Genomic DNA, 17,635 nt, shown 5'->3' with positions numbered 1-17,635 from the left:
TCCCTTTACTGCCCCAACAGTCAGATGCAATACTCTACTGCTTCCTTCTGAATTAGCGTGATTGGGTATAGGTAGGGTGGATTGGGAAAGGCCAGCAGTGCCTGCAGCTGTTTTTCTTCCGGTAATATTGTCCCTCAGATTTCAGCTGTCTTGCTTCTATATCACCTCCCCTGTTACGGGGACTGGCTGCCGTGTGTGTTTCAGTATTGTTTGTGCAGAGTCCCCTGGTGCTGGTTTCTAGCTGTGGGAAGACATGGGATAGGGGAGGGTGGGGGGCACTCTCTGGGATGGTAAGGGGGCGTGGCCAGGCTCCATGACTCAGCTTGCTGCCTGGCAATGGTGGTTGCTAAGACAGAGTTTTGCCCATCCACTCTCAGTTTCTGCCCTTTTCTCTGCCCTCATTGCTTCCCTGTGTGAAATATACTGATCATTGTTTGGGGCTTCAAAGAGCCAAGAAATCACTGCATAATTTCCCCTTTCCTTCAAAATCAAGGAGCTTTGTGCTGCTGCATTTTCTAGTGCCTTTGTTCCTCTTTCCTATTCTACCTCCCTGGCTTGCACAATTGGCCCACTTTCAGATGCTCTAATGCACAGATCTCTCAGACATGCTTGTATGCAGGTTGGGTGTTATTTGTTGGATTGTAGGTGTTCAACTCATTGTAATTTCAAAGGGAGAGATCATGGGAGCTCCTTCTGGCTGCCATGGTTCTGACATCACCCTAATTCCTTGTGCATTTAAAAAAGGTGCAGCTGCTGTGGAAAATAGTTTGGCAGTTCCTCAAAAAGCTACTATAATATGATCCAACAATTTTACTTTCAAGTATATATCCCCAAGAATTGAAAGCACTGATTCAAACAGATACTTGTATACCATGATTCATAGTAGCATTATTCACATTATTGAAAAGGTGAAAACAACTCAAATGTCCATCAAAAAATGAATAGATAAACAAAATGTGACATACAAATAAAAGGGAATATCATTCAGCCTTAAAAAGAAATGAAATTTTGACATATTACATGTATGAACCTTGAGAATATTGTTCTAAGTGTAGTAAGCCAAACACAAAAGGACAAATATTTTGTGATCAAGAGTGGGTCCTTTGGAGATATCTACCTGGGTGCCAGCATCGTTTCTGGTGAAGAAGTTGCCATCAAGCTCCAATGTGTGAAAATGGAGCACACCCCCAGCTGTACATCGAGAGCAAGTTCTACAAGATGATGTAGCGGGGTAGTGGGAATCCCATCCATCAAGTGTTGCTGGGCTGAGAAGCTGGTCTTGGAGCTGCTGGGACCCAGCCTAGAGGACCTCTTCAACTTCTGCTCCCGCAAGTTCAATCTCAAGACAGTACTGTTCCTGGCTGACCAGATGATCAGCCACATTGAGTACATCCACTCCGAGAACTTCATACACTGGGATATCAAGCCCAACAACTTTCTCATGGGGCTGGGGAAGAAGGGAGATCTGGTGTACATCATCGACTTCAGCCTGGCAAAGAAGTACCGGTACGCCTGCACCCACCAGCACATTCCCTACTGGGAAAACAAGAACTTGACTGGCCCGCTACGCCTCCATAAACACCCACCTGGACATTGATCAAAGCCCTCTTGACGACCTGGAGAGTCTGGGCTATGTGCTCATGTACTTCAACCTGGGCTTGCTGCCCTGGCAGGGCCTCAAAGAGGCCACCAAGAGCCCGATGTATGAGCAGATAAGTGAGAAAATGTCAACGCCCACCGAGGTCCTCTGAAAGGCTGCCGCTCTGAGTTCTCAACATACCTCAGCTTCAGCCGCTCCCTTCTGTTCGATGACAAGCCCGACTATTCATTCGTACCTGCGCCTGCTCTTCCGCAACCTCTTCCACCCGCAGGGATTCTCCTACGACTACGTCTTCAATTGGAACATACTCAAATTCGGTGCAGCCGGGAATCCCGAGAACGTGGACAGGGAGTGGCGATAGCACAAGAGCGAGGAGAGGATGGGGCAGCTCCAAGTGTCCACGACCCGAGCCCTGCCCCTCGGCCGGTCCACGGGGGCCACTGCCAGCCGGCTCCACAGTGCTGTCGAGCCTGTGGCTTCTACTCCAGCCTTCTGCATCCAGCTAGCTGGCAATACTTCTCCCAGAGCGATCTCACGGATCGACAAAGAGAGGAAGGTGAGTAAGAGGCTACACAGGGGAGCTCCCGGCAATGTTTTGTCCTCCGACCTTACCCGGAGGTCTCCCGGATTTCAGCCTCAGAGACGAGCGTGGACCAGTATTTGCTTAGTGTCTTCACTGTATTTTCTTTAAAAAAACAAAACAAAACAAAACAAAACAAAACCAAAACAAAACAATAACAACAAAAAGAGGGGGAAGAAAACCACTCAAAAGAACAAAAAAGAGAAGAAAACCCAGCACAAAACTGACAATGGATTTTTTTTTCTTTGAGTTTTTTTTTCCCAACTGCAAGAAGATGGGATGCCCTCAGCACCGGGGATTATTATCCCTTTGCGTTTCCTGCTGCCCACAACCTTCAGGCTGCCAAAGGCTTCCCAGACATGGGGCTACGTGTGCCAGACGCCAAGGCCCTGACCCAGCTGACACTGGCTGGGAGGGGAACATCTCAGCCTTGAGGGTCCTCCAGTGCCATCAGGAGGTGGCTTGAGTAGCTCGGGGAATGGTTTGATGGTTTGGTTGGTTGGAGACAGGTCCCACCAGGTTCTTGAGCGTCAGAACCACAGGAGACACGCACAGCTCCCAATCCCCTGAGATGAAGGTGGCTGACTTTCTGTGTGGGCTTTTTCTAGTGTCCCCCTGAGCGTTTGGGTCCCTCTTGCCTTTTCAAAAAGACCTTAAGGAGTGGGTGGTGAGGTGATGGGAGCCGAGATTCCTTGTGTGCGTGTGTGTATGTATGTGACCTGTATCTCCCAGGACAGCAGGGACTGGCGCCATCTGCCAGGCTGAATTTCTGTTCTCATTCCTGACAAGGTATGGGGTGGACGGGGACCTTCATGTCCATCAAGAAGGGCACAGAGGGTCCTTGCCACCATTGACCCCTCAGGCTGTCATCAGCCTGTGGCAGCTATCCTCCTATTCTGGCCTTAGGGCAGAATCCTGAAGACTGCTCCCAGAAAGCATCTGGCTCCTGGGTCATAAATGAATTCCCGGTTTTGATACTCCCCCTGGGGCTGTCCCTCCCTGCATCTGGCTGCTGGGAGGAGCCTGGGTCAGGGGTGGGTACCAGGGATTTATCCATCCCTCCCAGTTAACACCTGTTTTTTACTTTATTTTTGTTTGTATTTCCTAATTTATTTACCTCTGTTTCCCCCCCCTTTTTAAAAAAATTTTTCTTTCTTTCTTTTTAAAATTAAAGAGCAAAGCTTTTTATTACTTTGTAATTTAAAAAAACTGAAAAAATACTGAAGAACTTTGGGGGAATTTTGTACTTTTTTCCTGTGTAAATATTGGACTTTTTTGAGGGGGAAAAAAAAAGTAGAATAGAGGTTACCTGAGGCTGTTGGAAGAGAGAGAAATGATGAGTACCTATTTAAAAGTACCTGTTCAATAGGTACAGAGCACCTGTCTGAAATGATGAGAAAGTTCTGGAAATGGATTGTGGAGACTGCTAGTCAATATTGTAAATGTTAATCTTTTTAAATTGTACGATCAAAATTGGTTAAAATAGTAAATTTCATGTTATGTATATTTTACCACAATAAAAATGTACATGATTTAGATAGATATAGGATTTACATTTCTACTAAAGTCAAGCAAAATTAATGCTTATTATTTTATTTAACCGAAAAATCGGTCTTGCGTAATAGATCAAGTAATGCTGGTGTTTGTAACATTTCTTGAAAATAGCATTCCTATTATTAAAGCTGTAAGCTTTCTTTTTCTTGAATTCAGAAGAATATTTTCTATTATCAAACTAAATGATAGTCATTTAGAAAAAAATTGAAATGTCTATCACGAAAACATGATAATAACTACATTTAAAATTTTATCTATTTACTAGTAAATATTATGATTGAAGTAATCAACAAACCCCCAAACTGACAGTGATAAATTGGATATAAGTACAAATATGGTTGAAGAATCATATAGCTTCAAAATATTGAAAACAGCAATAATACAAACATTACACTTGCTGGAAATAATTAGCACAAAATAATATTGAAAACAGGTGAAACTTTACATGGTAAGATTTATTTTGTAAAATACTGACAAAATTAAATATTTCTAACAAAGTTTAAATGTTTAAGATCTTGAATAATTGTGTTTAGTTATGTGAACAACTATAGACAAAACATTGCACATTGACATAAGATAGACTTAGTGAACTTTGATCACTCTTGCACTTTAGGGCCATTATTAAAATATAGTAAAAGGTTACTTGAGCACAAGCACTGCGATACCATGACAGTCAATCTGATAAAGATGGCTGTTAAGTGACTAATGGGCAGGTAGAGTATACAGCATAGAGATGCTGCACAAAGCGATGGTTTACATCCTCTGCAGGATGGAGAAGGATGGTGCAATATTTCATCATGCTACTTGGAATAGCATGAAATTTAAAACTTATAAATTGTTTATTTCTGGAATTTTTTATTTAATATATTTGGATCATAGTTGACTGTGGGTAACTAAAACCATGAAACAACTGCAGATAAGGGGAGAAGACAGTATTTTTAATGAAAATGTCTCAATTTTGAGATAATTTTGATTATAGTTTTGTATTCTTATGATAAATGTGAAAGTATCAGGGTCAAAATATGAATTACATCAAATAGTAGGAACCAGCTATGGAATCAAGATGTTTTGTAACATCAAGATGTTTTAGTCTTTTGCCTTTAATTTTGGAAGGCTTACATCCTTCTCTGAGAAGCAAACAGATAATACACTTAATTTTGAATAATAGAACTAACTCTGAGGACATAAAAAGCATTTCATTTCAGATAAACCAACACATTTTACTAATTTCTTTTCCCTTTAACAATCTTTTCCATTCTTAAGTGATTACATCATTTACTTTACTTTTAATAAGTTACCGTGAAATGGTCTCAAAATTTTTGTATTTTTGTACTTGTCAAAGTTTGAGGAAATCTAGTTGTATAATATGGTATTATAGAAATGACAAAATCAGTCAGACTTATTTAAAAAGGTAAATACCATATGCTCTTGAGCAGTTATTAAAACTGCTTGAATCTCTATTTCTTCATCTGTAGTACAGATTGAATACACTATAAAGATTAAATAGAACATTCCATTTAAGTCACTTGGCATGTAAATAATATTTGATAAACTATTTGTTTTCCTTCCAATAATTGTGAACCAAAACTGGTTCATAAATTCTTTATTTTGATAAACTTTTATTCAGTTTTGCATTCAAACATCTTTATATTTATATTCCAAATTGAATACTTAACTCATAGTTTCTATTATGAAGTTACATGATAACTGTCATGTATAACCCTGAGTCAGGTGAGTTCTTTGAATTGTAAGGAGTTTGATCAGTCTTGCCACTTCAGTGGGCATTGGTTGTAGTGTAGGCATGTGTCAAGGAGAAAGACAAGACTCATGCCAACAGGAGGATAACTTGTCTGCATGGAGGTTGGTTGTCAAATTAGGAAACTGTGATCCAACATAGATTGAAAGACTTGGGTATCTCATTGTGAAAGACCATTTCCGTAGTTTACAATCTTAATTTCCACATAGTCATATAATAAACTATTATCATGGTTGTTTAACCCACATGTACTTAATGTATAACACGTGCTATATAATGTGAAAGGCTGAAATAAAGAGAGAAGTGGGTTTTTCCTCTTTGATTTTTTGTATGCATGTTATTTCAAAATTTCTAAGACTAAGATAGAATACATGGAAGAATATGAGAGGTGGGAAATAAGGTTCTCACATCTTTTTGGAAAAACATTTTCTTATGAGAGAGTTGTGTGGACATGATAACTGTTTCTTTTGAGTGGCAGATGGTAGATGTTGCTTAAAAGTAGCTTCAAAACATCAAGCATTAATAAAAATCGGTATTGATGAGTGAAACACCATGTTAAATAATTCCTTTTTTATTGTTCCAAAAAAACTGTAAGTTGCAGCACACTTCAAAATAGACTATTTTAACAACACTTTATAGCTCTGAAATGATAAATTATGGTGACAAAATTTAAGGGAAAGAGCAAGGAAAATGAAATCTAGAGACTGGAGTTTTGTTTTTAGCTGTATGATCTTAAGCAAGTCTCTTAAACATACCAGCTAATTTTTGGTTTGCAAACTTAAATAATTTCAAGTTGGTAATGTAAATTGATAATTTTTTGACAGTCAAAGTGAATTTTCACAATCATAGACAGAACCTATATTTATACCTATGTCAGGAGTTGAAAATAGTTGGCTGTGGTTAGGCTGGTGTTTGGATAGCCAAAATACATTTAGGTGTGTGTGTGTGTGTGTGTGTGTGTGTGTGCGCGCGCGCGTGTGTTGCTAATTCGAATATCTTCAGCATTTTATGATGACATACTTTTTGGGATAAATTCAATGTTTAATATTCTATGATTTTTGTAATTTTATTTCTAACTTAACCATCATAATCAGAGAAGCTTTTAAGCTGACTTCTCCTGTTTCTGATTTCACAACATGTAGTCTTTTAGAATTTTGCATTTTTCATAAAAATGATAAACAACAAGCAAATATTACACAAATCTTGGAAAAGCTGTGTCAAAATCATGCTGGTGCTTTATCTCTTCATCTAGGAAAAAAATCAGGATCACTGTTAATACTGCTATGCTTGACTACATTTCATTCTCTAGGAATTAATTTTAATAGATTTATTGAGATATAATTCATATACTGTAAAATTCTCTTATTTAATGCACATAGTTAGTAATTTTTTAGTATATTAACAGAGTTGTGCAATTGTAACCACTATCTCATTTGGGGATATTTTCATTATCTCTAAAGGAAACTACAAGTTTGCATCCATGAGTAGTCATTCTCTATGCCCCACCACTCCCACCACCCAGCCTCTGGCAAACACTAATCTACTTTTTGTCTTTATAGATTTGCCTATTCCAGAAATTTCATATAAATAGAATCATACAATATGTGGCCTCTTGTGTCTAGCTTCTTTCACTTAGCATAATGTTTTCAAGGTCCATCTATGTTGTTGCATGTATCGGTACATTATTCCTTTTTATTGTAGAATAGTATTCCTCTATATGTCATATTTTGTCATATTTTGTTTATTCATTCATTAATTTATGGGCATTTGGGCTGTTTCCACCTTTTAGCTATATAGGTAATGCTATAATGAACATTCATGTACAAGTTTTGTGTGGATGTATGTTTTCATGTCTCTTGAGTATATGCCTAGTTGTAGAATTGATGAATCACATAGTAATTCTATGTGCGATATTTGAAGAAATTGCTAGACTCTTTTCCAAAGTGGCTATATTATTTTATAATCCAACCAGCAATATACGAGGTTTCCAAATTTCTCCTCATCTTTGCTAACACTTGTTATTATCTGTCTTTTTTATATTAGCCTTCTAGTGAGTTTCTCATTGTGCTTTTGTTTTGCCTTTTCCAGATAATTAAATATCTTTTCATGTAACTGTTGGTTATTTGTATATCTCCTTTGGAGAAATGCCTATTCAGATCCTTTGCCCATTTAAAAATAATTTTTTTTTAAAAAAATGTAATTGTTGGGATTAAATTTTAAATGTCAATTAGAGTAAATGCAAATAACAATCATGATCATTTGTGTAGATACTCTCCTTTATGTATATTTATCTTTTCAAAAATACTGAATTATTACAAAATCAGAATCTTCAATAGTCAGCACATATGCATATGAAATGCATGTGGTTTCATTAATAAAGTGAGAATCATTTGCTTATTGATTTTTCAGAATGTTTGGAATGGGTGCATTTTTCTACTATACATCAAAGAAAATGGACTCATTCAACTCAGGTTCCCCTGTAATCTCCCTACTTTATTCAGAATCTTGCCCAAGTTTATGTGCCTGCTATAGCCAAAAAATGAGCCAGTCCCTGTGGCAAACTATGTTTTCTGCAAAATGAGCAGTCTGAGTGAATTTTAGTAGGCAATTCAAATATTATCATTTTATAATAATAGTAATAAAATAAATACATATTTGCTCTTTATTTATTTACTTTTTACTTCCAGATAAAAGCAAGAGACTTTTGGTTAGGTACATAATTAAATTTGCACGAAGAAAATAAAAAACAAAGCTCATATCAAATGATGTTAAAGGTTTATATCCCAACAAATAAAGAGTGACATCAGAAACATGGAAGTGTGAAAGACGTCCCGAGATCTCTCCCCTTGAAACAACAATAAGCTGAACATCTAAAATTCAACAAAAAACACCCAAACTACACACCAGCACTTCTGAAAATGGGATCTGTGCATAAGAAACTACCACAGGGAGCCAAGAGGCTTAGACGCCATCTACTGGAGACCAAAAGAAAAGCGCCTTCTTTGCAGCAGGCTAAAGGAATATCTTTATATAATAAATCTTTCTGGAAAAAATGCAGAAAACACTTCCATTAATGCCCAGGTGGAGAAATAGTCCATTAAACATCATGAACAACCAAGGTGACAAGGCATCTCAGAAAGAAAGAGAAAAATCTCCAGAAAATAAGCTTACAGACATAGAAATATACAACTTAAATGACATTCAGGGTGATACTTCTGAAAAAACTCAGTGAGTTCTGAAACGAGACATATCAACAATTTCAAGAATTCAAAAGAACCAACTAGCTGAGCATAGCAAGGAGATTGGAACCCTCAAAAAGAACAGAATAGATCTTCTGGAGATAAAAAACACATTGCAAGAGTTGAAAAATGAATAGCAAGATTGGGAAATGGAGTTGACCAAATGGAAGAAAGGATCAGTGATATCAAAAATAGAAATCTAGAAATAAATCAGAAGGAAGAAGAGAGAAACCGAAGTATGAAAAATAGTGAAAGAGAAATTCAAGAACTAGCTGATACCATCAGGAGAGGAAAGATGAGAATATGGGCATTCTCAAAGGGGAGGAAAAGGAGCAGGGATTAGAAAGCATTTTCAGACAAATAGTTGACAAGAATTTTCCAAATCTAAGGAATGAGCTGGAGCTTGGAATTCAAGAAGTCAACAGAACACCCAATTATCTCAACCTAAAAAGACCTTCTCCAAAACACATTATATTAAAATTATCAAAAATCAATGACAAAGAGAATTCTCAGAGCAGCCAGGGAAAAAAAGATGATAACCTATAAAGGAAAACCCATTAGATTATTGTTGGACTTCTCAGCACAAACCTTACAACCAGAAAAGAGTGGAATCAAATATTCAAACTATTAAATGAAAGGAACTACCAGTCAAGCATAATGTATCCAGCAAAGTGCTCCTTTAGATATGAGAGAGAAATAAAGACCTTTCCAGACATACATTTTCACAAGTGTGAATCTATCAAACTAAACCTGTTTCTACTTCCATAAGTTGTAACACAGCACAGCTGATATCCCTTCAGGTGTATTGAATTAGTGTTTTCTCAACTTCTTCAAAAATATTCTCACCTGTTTCATGCAGCCTATTCAGAGAGGCTAATTCTCCAGTCACTTCAAACATTGACTCGAATAAACAGGAACAAATGAACAGTATCCTGAAACCTGTCAACTTATTAAGAGCCAAGGAAAACCACTCAAAATAATTTGCCTTCACTAAATAATTTAAATTGACTGTTGATGTTGTTCCCAGTGGTCTCAACACTTTAAGCAGCTGTTCTTACCCAAAGGCTAATGGTCTTAGACAGGTTTATTTTTTCTGGATACATTTTTTTCAGCTGATGTAATCAATCAATGTTAAATTTCTTGCATGGCTAGCAAATGAGCCACTTGGACATATACTTTAGTTGCAGCTTCATTTCCTTCATTTTCTTTTCTTTTCTTTTTTTTTTTTGCGAAGAAATTTTACAATGATGAGATATAGCTTTTAATTTTTGTAGCTTTTCTGATTTTTTTTGTGATTTGGTAATATTGTGATGAGTTTTTGGTCTGGTAATGTCAATATATATTATATTCTTATAGCATAGATCCAGGTTCATTGCATAATAAACATAATGATTTGCCATCTAATTTGATAACAACATAATCCACACTTCATTGTACCTTAAAACTGGAATATTCTGAGTCCACTTTTTTTTTGTTTTGTTTTGATTTGACAGGTATATCCTGGTAATAAAATAATAAAATGTCCCAGTATGGTGATCTGCATGGCACTTGAAATGCTGTCAGTAAAAACGTGTTACTGTGATTTCTAGTGTGTAGCAGCAGTGTGAAGTGATAAAAATGCCACATATAGTCTCAGTTGTGAGTACTCTCTTGTTGTAGTGTAAAAGCAGCCATAGAGAATAGATAAATAAATGTAGCTATATTCCAATAAAATTTTATTTAGGCACACTCAAAAAAAAGATTTATACCGTAATATTATGGATACAATTTCTAAATATGCATTTTCACTTTAAGATTATCTAATAATTTTTTGTTATTAAAATCAACTTTATTGAATTATAATTTATATACAATGAAATTCACTTATTTTAAGTGTATATATAGATGAATTTTGATAAGTATATGCACCTATTAACCAGTTTTACAACCAAGATATAGAACACATCTAACACTACAGAATATTCTTTATGCTCTGTTTCAACCAAATCCCTCACCATGGAAATAGAACTATTTAGTGTGTGTAGATATTTGTCTAGCCTTTTTATGCTCCATATAATGTTTTTTAAGAATAATCCATGTTGTTACATACATTAGAACTTCTGCTCCTGAAAAGTAGAAAAGTAGAAAATTAGAATTTATGATTATATGACATCATTAGAAAAATTTGGTTCTGCATTCAAACACAGTATCTGGAATAAATAACTATATTATAAACTGGAGTTAAGTACAATATGAATTATTCAGTCAATGGCATTCTTGAACACAGATTCTGAAAAAATGAGTTTAGAAAGACTATCATACAGAGATTCCTTGGAGTTTCTATCATGTATTAGGCATAAAAGGCAGATTAGTGTGCAAAAAATGTAGTCACAGCCCTATTTTCTTGTGTCTATAAACTTGTGGGTAGCAGAGCCAAAAAGTAAGTAAAAATAGGAATATACACACTGACAAACAAATGTGAGACAAAGTGCTTCAAAAGAAGCAAGCCAGATTTAAAAGAGAATAATTGAAAGATCTTACTTCAATGTTATTCAAGAGGGAGCCAAGTTATTCAAAGGCTGAAAGAATAGCATTCCAGATAGAGTGCATGAATGGCAGTGGAAAGATGCATCGCTGGAAAGAGTTTCATAATTTCTTTATGAAACTGAAAAATGTCATCTGTGATAATAGCAGAGTAAAGAGGAGAGGAATAGCTCAGGTCAATGACAAGGAAGGTATCTGTATTGCATCTCGAATCAAATGATAAACTTTTGAAGGGTTCTTGACAGGGAATGGAAATATCTTGTTTACATTTTAAGTAATCTTCCTGTTCTTAGAAAACCAATTAGGGGGGATGTGAAAAGAAGACTAGAGAGAAGTTAGAAATCTATTTTTAAATGAGAAATGAGAATGAATCTGATCCTAGATGAGCCAGTAGATATGAGAAGGTGCAGAAGGAAATGAGCTTTGTTTTGGATTTTGGGAAAGATTGTCACAGCAGCGGTCCTTAGTAACCTTAATGAACCATGCTTTACCTCTGTCCACACTCTTGTGTGGCCCTTCTCACATTGATTCTGGACATGGCTAGATGACATGTTTTGACCAATAGGATATTAACAAATGTGATGTAAGCAGGGACTTAAAAAGTTATCTACACAATGGGGTTTGCCCTTTTCTTCTACCCTTAGACCACAATATGAAGAAGCTTAGGCCAGCTTACTAGAGAATTAGACCATGTGTAGTGGAGACAAGCATGTCTTAACAGTTAAGGCCTCCAGACCAACTAGCCAGCAGTCAACCCCTCAGCTAATGCTGCCACTTGAGTGAATTAAGTGAGACCAGGAGAAGAACCATACAGTTGTATCTGGCCCAAATTGCTGACCCACAACTAATAAAATGTTTGTTTTAAGCAACTAAGTTTTGTGGTTATTTGTTTCACAGCAATAGATAACTGATACTGAGATGGAATTAACTAATGGAATGAATAAATTTGGAAAAACAATGAGCCAGGTATGTTACAAAGGTTTCTGCTTGAGTAACAGGGTTGATGGTTTTAACATCTTAAAAGAGGACTTAAGAAGATCAAGGGTATGGATTTAGATATGTTAATTTTCATAGAGTTGAAATCTACAGATATAAATTAGAAAACTAACAAGATAAAGTTGGCACAATACATAGACTTTATGTTTTTGTAAGCCAATACATTTAAAAATGTATTTTAGAAGAGAAACTTTTTACTTTTTGGGGGGATATCATTAGTTTCTTGTGAATAGCAGTGTTTAATTTGGAAAATGTTGAGCAGTCTGATCTCTTTACTTTATAAAGGATTGCCAATGCCAAGGAAGTGAAGTAACTTGTTTGAGGTCACAGAGCTGATTAATGAAGGTCCTCATGGACAAATTGGAGTCTCTTGACTTAATCATTGTCCATGGCCCTTTCTTCATGCTATGGTCTCTTTTTTAAAGATATTTTATGCATTAGAAAATCCTATCATTCCTAGGAGAAGATGGGTAATATCAGTGAGAGAATAGAGATGATAAATACAACACACAAGATGCTCAGTGTTAGTGTTGGGTACTTGGTGGGAATGGGGTTGTGATATGGCATGATGGAAAATCTAATGCACCATACTACAAAGGCAGCATCTGCTCACTTCTAATCAACTGTCAGCCAGCTAGGCAGATCTTATTACTATTTTTTTTAAAATAAGAAACTGAAATCTAGAATTTTGTAAAAAATCTCATTTTTAAATGCATAAATGCATTTAAATGCAGCAAAAAATTTATTGTAAAGAACAACAAAACAGAACATGGAATGGATTCAGTCTCTGGGCTACCAGTTATCAAGCTCTGGAGTGATGTAGGCCTAGGAACATTTGGTTCCAGCAGTGATTGGAGATCATTGGATCATGGTGAACATGGGTCCATCCATGTAAGGACCACCCGGGGGTCTGCATCAGTACCTGCAGATGTCATTGGATAATATGAGCAACTTTTGCATCCTGAGGATACTACATTTTCTAAAACTGAGAGGTTCGATAATTACTCATTATATATGGAAGTCTATGACCCTCAGAACTCTTAAATTGAAAACTTGAAGTTCTTAGATATTAATTATCCTTCTAGAAGTAACTTTCTTTATCCAAAACCAAATATGTTATCTAATGAAGTACATGAATTAGGTATCCTGTAAGGTTCAAAAAAACCCCACTAAAGTCTAGTTACCATATGTTCTTTAGTACTGTGTCAAGTTTATAAGAGAAGACATTGATATTTTGGGTTACTAGAGCATTGCTGATAACTTTACAATGTCTTATGAATAAAGATGCCCAACAATGTTTTATGGATGTAAACGAAGTCAGTTTAACACTTACTGAGTGCTTATCGTGCATGAGGCATTGCAATACATTGTCAGAACAGCTGAAACCCACTTGTAAAATTCAATGCAGTAGATTCAAAATGAATAGATTATTTCTGTTATATTCTATTACTAACTTGGTTTAAATCATGTCTTTCTCATATTAAAAAGTTCTTAAACAGTTCCATAATGTTCAACATACATAATGTTCACCACAATGTCATTAGTAACAGTGAAGAGTTGAAGCATCCAGCAAAGAGCAGAAGACTTGAAAGTTAAAATCTGATTCATGACGGCCCTGCAAGTCAGAAGTAATGCAGTAACAAGAACTGGTTTAAAAACCATCATGTTAATGAAAAATTATGAAACAGAATGCAATTATTAGCAAAATGCAATGATATTTTTCACACTAAAGCACACATACAACTTTAGGTATTGAGGAAGCGTATATATGCATGGAAGGTGAGCTGGAAGAACCCACTCATTACAAGGTAATTAAGACTGAAGTGACTAGATTGGGGTGTTAAGGGAAAATAAAAAAAAAAAAACTCTAAAAAACAAAAAAAGAATCCTGTTCAGGTCAATAATGGTCTTTATGCTATAAACTGGGGGTTTGATCATCTCCAGTTTCACACCTAAGTCACTACAAAAACCTTGCAGTTCCATATTATATGGATGGTATTTTGGAAACTTCTGTTGGACCCTTTTCAGTTTCCTGTCTCTCAACCAACCCCTGACAAACTCCTCAGTCTCAAGGATTCTAAACATCTCTCTCTGAAACTGGGAAATTTATTGCAGGGCTTTGCTTCCTGGCCTCAGCTATGAACCTCCTCACTTGCCTCTGATTAGCTTGATTTCTCTTCCACTGAGCCTTATCTCACCCTAGCCTCCTCTACGCGATGGCTTGGGAGGACAGTCTGGCTGGACTCTGATTTGCCACATACCCTCTCCCAAAACTGCCTTTGTTGTTTTCCTCATGCTGAAGCTCAGACGTCACTTGGTGGGTCAACTCCACTTGGGCTGGGTTCCTGGAAATCATCTGTCCTGTCCGAGGGCCCGGGGTCAATCCTGTCAGCAAGGGGGCCTTGAACACCTGCTCTTCAAATCTGCTAAGGAAAACACTTGATGAGGGAACAGGCTTAAACTCATGTAAGTCATCATGTAGTGATTGACAATGAATTGTATTATGACAGACCTTCATATCTTTGTTAGGCTAATAGCACAAAATAATGGACAGGTATGTGTTCTAGTTTAATTGTGTTTCAGCTCTGCCAAGAAGTAGAGAAGGTGCTAGACTGCTTAACAATGGGCAATGCCTGGCAAACATATGTCAGATGCCAAAGTGCATTGGGCTTATGTATCCTGAGAAACCCAAATAAAAAATAAAGGGACCAAGCTAAAGGGAACACATTTTAGAGAAGGAAAAACCACCATTTAAAAGATGAAGCTATGGCTAAATTCTAAGATGTCTTCAGAAAACAAGGGTATGAACAAGATGCCACGTGAGTAGGTGAACTGAAGTCACCCCACTAGAATGAACAATTTTTCAGACAAACTTGATGAAGTAAGAAGAAAAATAACCCTGCAGACTCAGAAGAAAAACAGAAGGGTAGGGTGATGTAGGCAGGAAATATCTAAAAGATAAAGCCTCAAGGATCAGGGATCTAAACAAATAATATGAAGCCGAAGGTCAGAGGCAGAATGAGGGACAGAACCCCAACAACTGCTAGGAGGAACATTGAGTCTTCTTTGGTCTGGTACTACTCCACAAGTTCACAGGCAGGTCAAGGCGGGTAAACTAGACTGGAGAAAGAGGAATAGATGAACCAAGTGACTGATGACGTTCACAGTCATCTTTAAATTATTGAATCAGCCATAGCTACAAAGACATGACCAGGAACCACGTCTAATCTTCTTAACCAGGAACTGGATTTGGGTTTGAAACTATCAGAAGAAAGCTCTACCCTTGCAGGGTTAATTCAAACATAGCCCCTCCACATACACAGAAGACAAAGAGGACTGCTTGGTCAGCAGCCCCAAGCAAGACAGTGAACAGTTTCCTGGGATGTGCTTACCCGCAGGGACACTTCCCGCTGCTTCTACCGGCACTATCTGCCCTTTGGCCATTCCCACGGACATTATCTCCCTGCTCCGCGGCTGGTCTGGTCCTCCCCAATGCTAGCTAGGCAGCACAAACCTTTGTTCCCCTGGGTGATCCTCCTCCCCTCTGCTTGCCTATAAAACAATGCCTGCTCTTGGCTGGATGCCTTTTCCTGCAGCTCCAACAACAAAGTGCTGAAGCCTTGCTGTATTGTGAGTAATAAATAGCATGTTTCACTTCACTGGTCCTTATGGTGTTTTTTTTTTTTGGAATATCAAAGGCCCAGGTGCAGGTTCCTGGCCTGGAACTCCTGCATTGCAGCCCTCTACCTCCATGGTCACATCTAATTGATTGGCTAGTTCTAAGGCTATTAACCCTTATTGTCTCCCAAATCAAATCTCTGCTTCAAACCCATGTTGTCTCTCTTATTTGCATTATTTACCTTGGGCATTCATCACTTTTATGAGTTTAATTTTTTAAGAATTGCTAAATTTATAGTTTAAAAAAATATAAGACCATATCTTATTTGCTCAGAGGAAAAAGAAGATATAGCAAATGTCTAACATTTTTATGTTGGACTCATTCAGAAATCATATTGGCTAAAAAAAAGAGCCTTTTAAAACATAGAGCTGTTAAACATAGAGCAATTTCACTTGTTCTTTTACTTGTTTCTAAAGGTTGTTCACTGAACTGAGTCTGCAAGTGACATTTCTGTTCATTGGCTATACCACATATATTTTAGGATGTGCTCTTTCTCAGAATTTGAGAAGGTTAAAGCTAAAGCATGTCATCAATCTGTTATGTGTCTGCCAGAAATCCAACTGCAATTGAAGTTTGTGTGATCAAAGGAAAACATCAGAGCAATAACTCTGGCATATGCAGGCACTTAAACATTGAGCTTTTCAAATGGAACAAAAATATGCAGTTTGGCAAATCCAGTTAAGGAAAAAAAATTAAACAGAATTTTATGTATCAATATAATTTTTTTGACTTGCCATCACAAGTACATATATTTTACATTATTATTATTTTTTTTGTGGGGGATGAAGTTTTAAATTTGTTTCCTGGTCTTTTCTTCAGAACCAATTCTAAGGGTTTAAGAAATGCTTCCTTATATCATTGGGTCTTTGTGCATGCTGTTCCCGCTCCCTTAAATACCCCTTCCATCCTCTCATTCACTAATTATTTAGATCTCCATCTTTTCCAGGAGCAGTTCTGAAGCTTCTCCTACCTCTTTGCTCTGGCAAGTTCCCTTCTGTTGGGCATTTTCTAAGCTCTGGGTTTCATTTCAATTATCACAAAGTATAGAGATTTTATTTTGTGATGATTTGTCCTCTCCCTTACTTGACCATAAGCTCCATTAGTGTAATGACCACTTTTTGTTGATTATTGTATTCTTCATATCTGTTTCAATAACTCTTTGCTAGAGGAATGAATGTGCGTAATGCTTATGTCTACATATATATGTACAATGTCTATGTCTGTGTAATGTAGATGCCTGTGTGCATAGTGTGCATCCCTGCATGTGTATACATGTGTGCTGCCGGAGCCAGCCGGCTGAGGTGAACAGAACCTGAGAGGGGGAGAGAGGACTAAAGAAAAGACAGAGACAAGAGAAAAGATCGGGAGGGCGTATAGTCAATGCTGCAGCCCCGTTTATTTAGAACACGCTACTTATAGCATCGCAATGAGAAAACAGCAGTCACAACCCAAGGTCAGCCAAATTACTTATCCTGCAAAACAATGAAGCTCTCACAACTCAGAACTCTCTGCTCTGCAATCAAGCTCCCTTCTTGGAAAATACTGAGTGCTTAAAATAGTTTAGTGCCACTTATCTCAGAGCTCGCCAAGTTAGTTCGGCTCCCAACAGTGTGCAATGTGCATGTTTGTATGTGTGCATGTATGTGTTCTTTCCAGAGTGATGCACAGGAGACTAGAGTACTGCAGGGAGAATGAAAGGGCACATCCT

The 17,635-nt window shown here is 37.2% G+C and overlaps 1 pseudogene; it reads left to right on the top strand.

Annotated features, from left to right (window-relative positions):
• Window positions 1–1,024: 1,024 nt before the first annotated feature.
• Window positions 1,025–2,614, top strand: LOC120615494 (casein kinase I-like; annotated as a pseudogene).
• Window positions 2,615–17,635: the final 15,021 nt, after the last annotated feature.

Source organism: Pteropus medius, unplaced genomic scaffold (assembly GCF_902729225.1).
Source record: "Pteropus medius unplaced genomic scaffold, Ma_sr-lr_union100, whole genome shotgun sequence".
NCBI lineage: Eukaryota > Metazoa > Chordata > Mammalia > Chiroptera > Pteropodidae > Pteropus > Pteropus medius.
The sequence above is the reverse complement of the archived record's forward strand: the minus strand, read 5'-3'. Positions and strand labels throughout refer to the sequence as shown.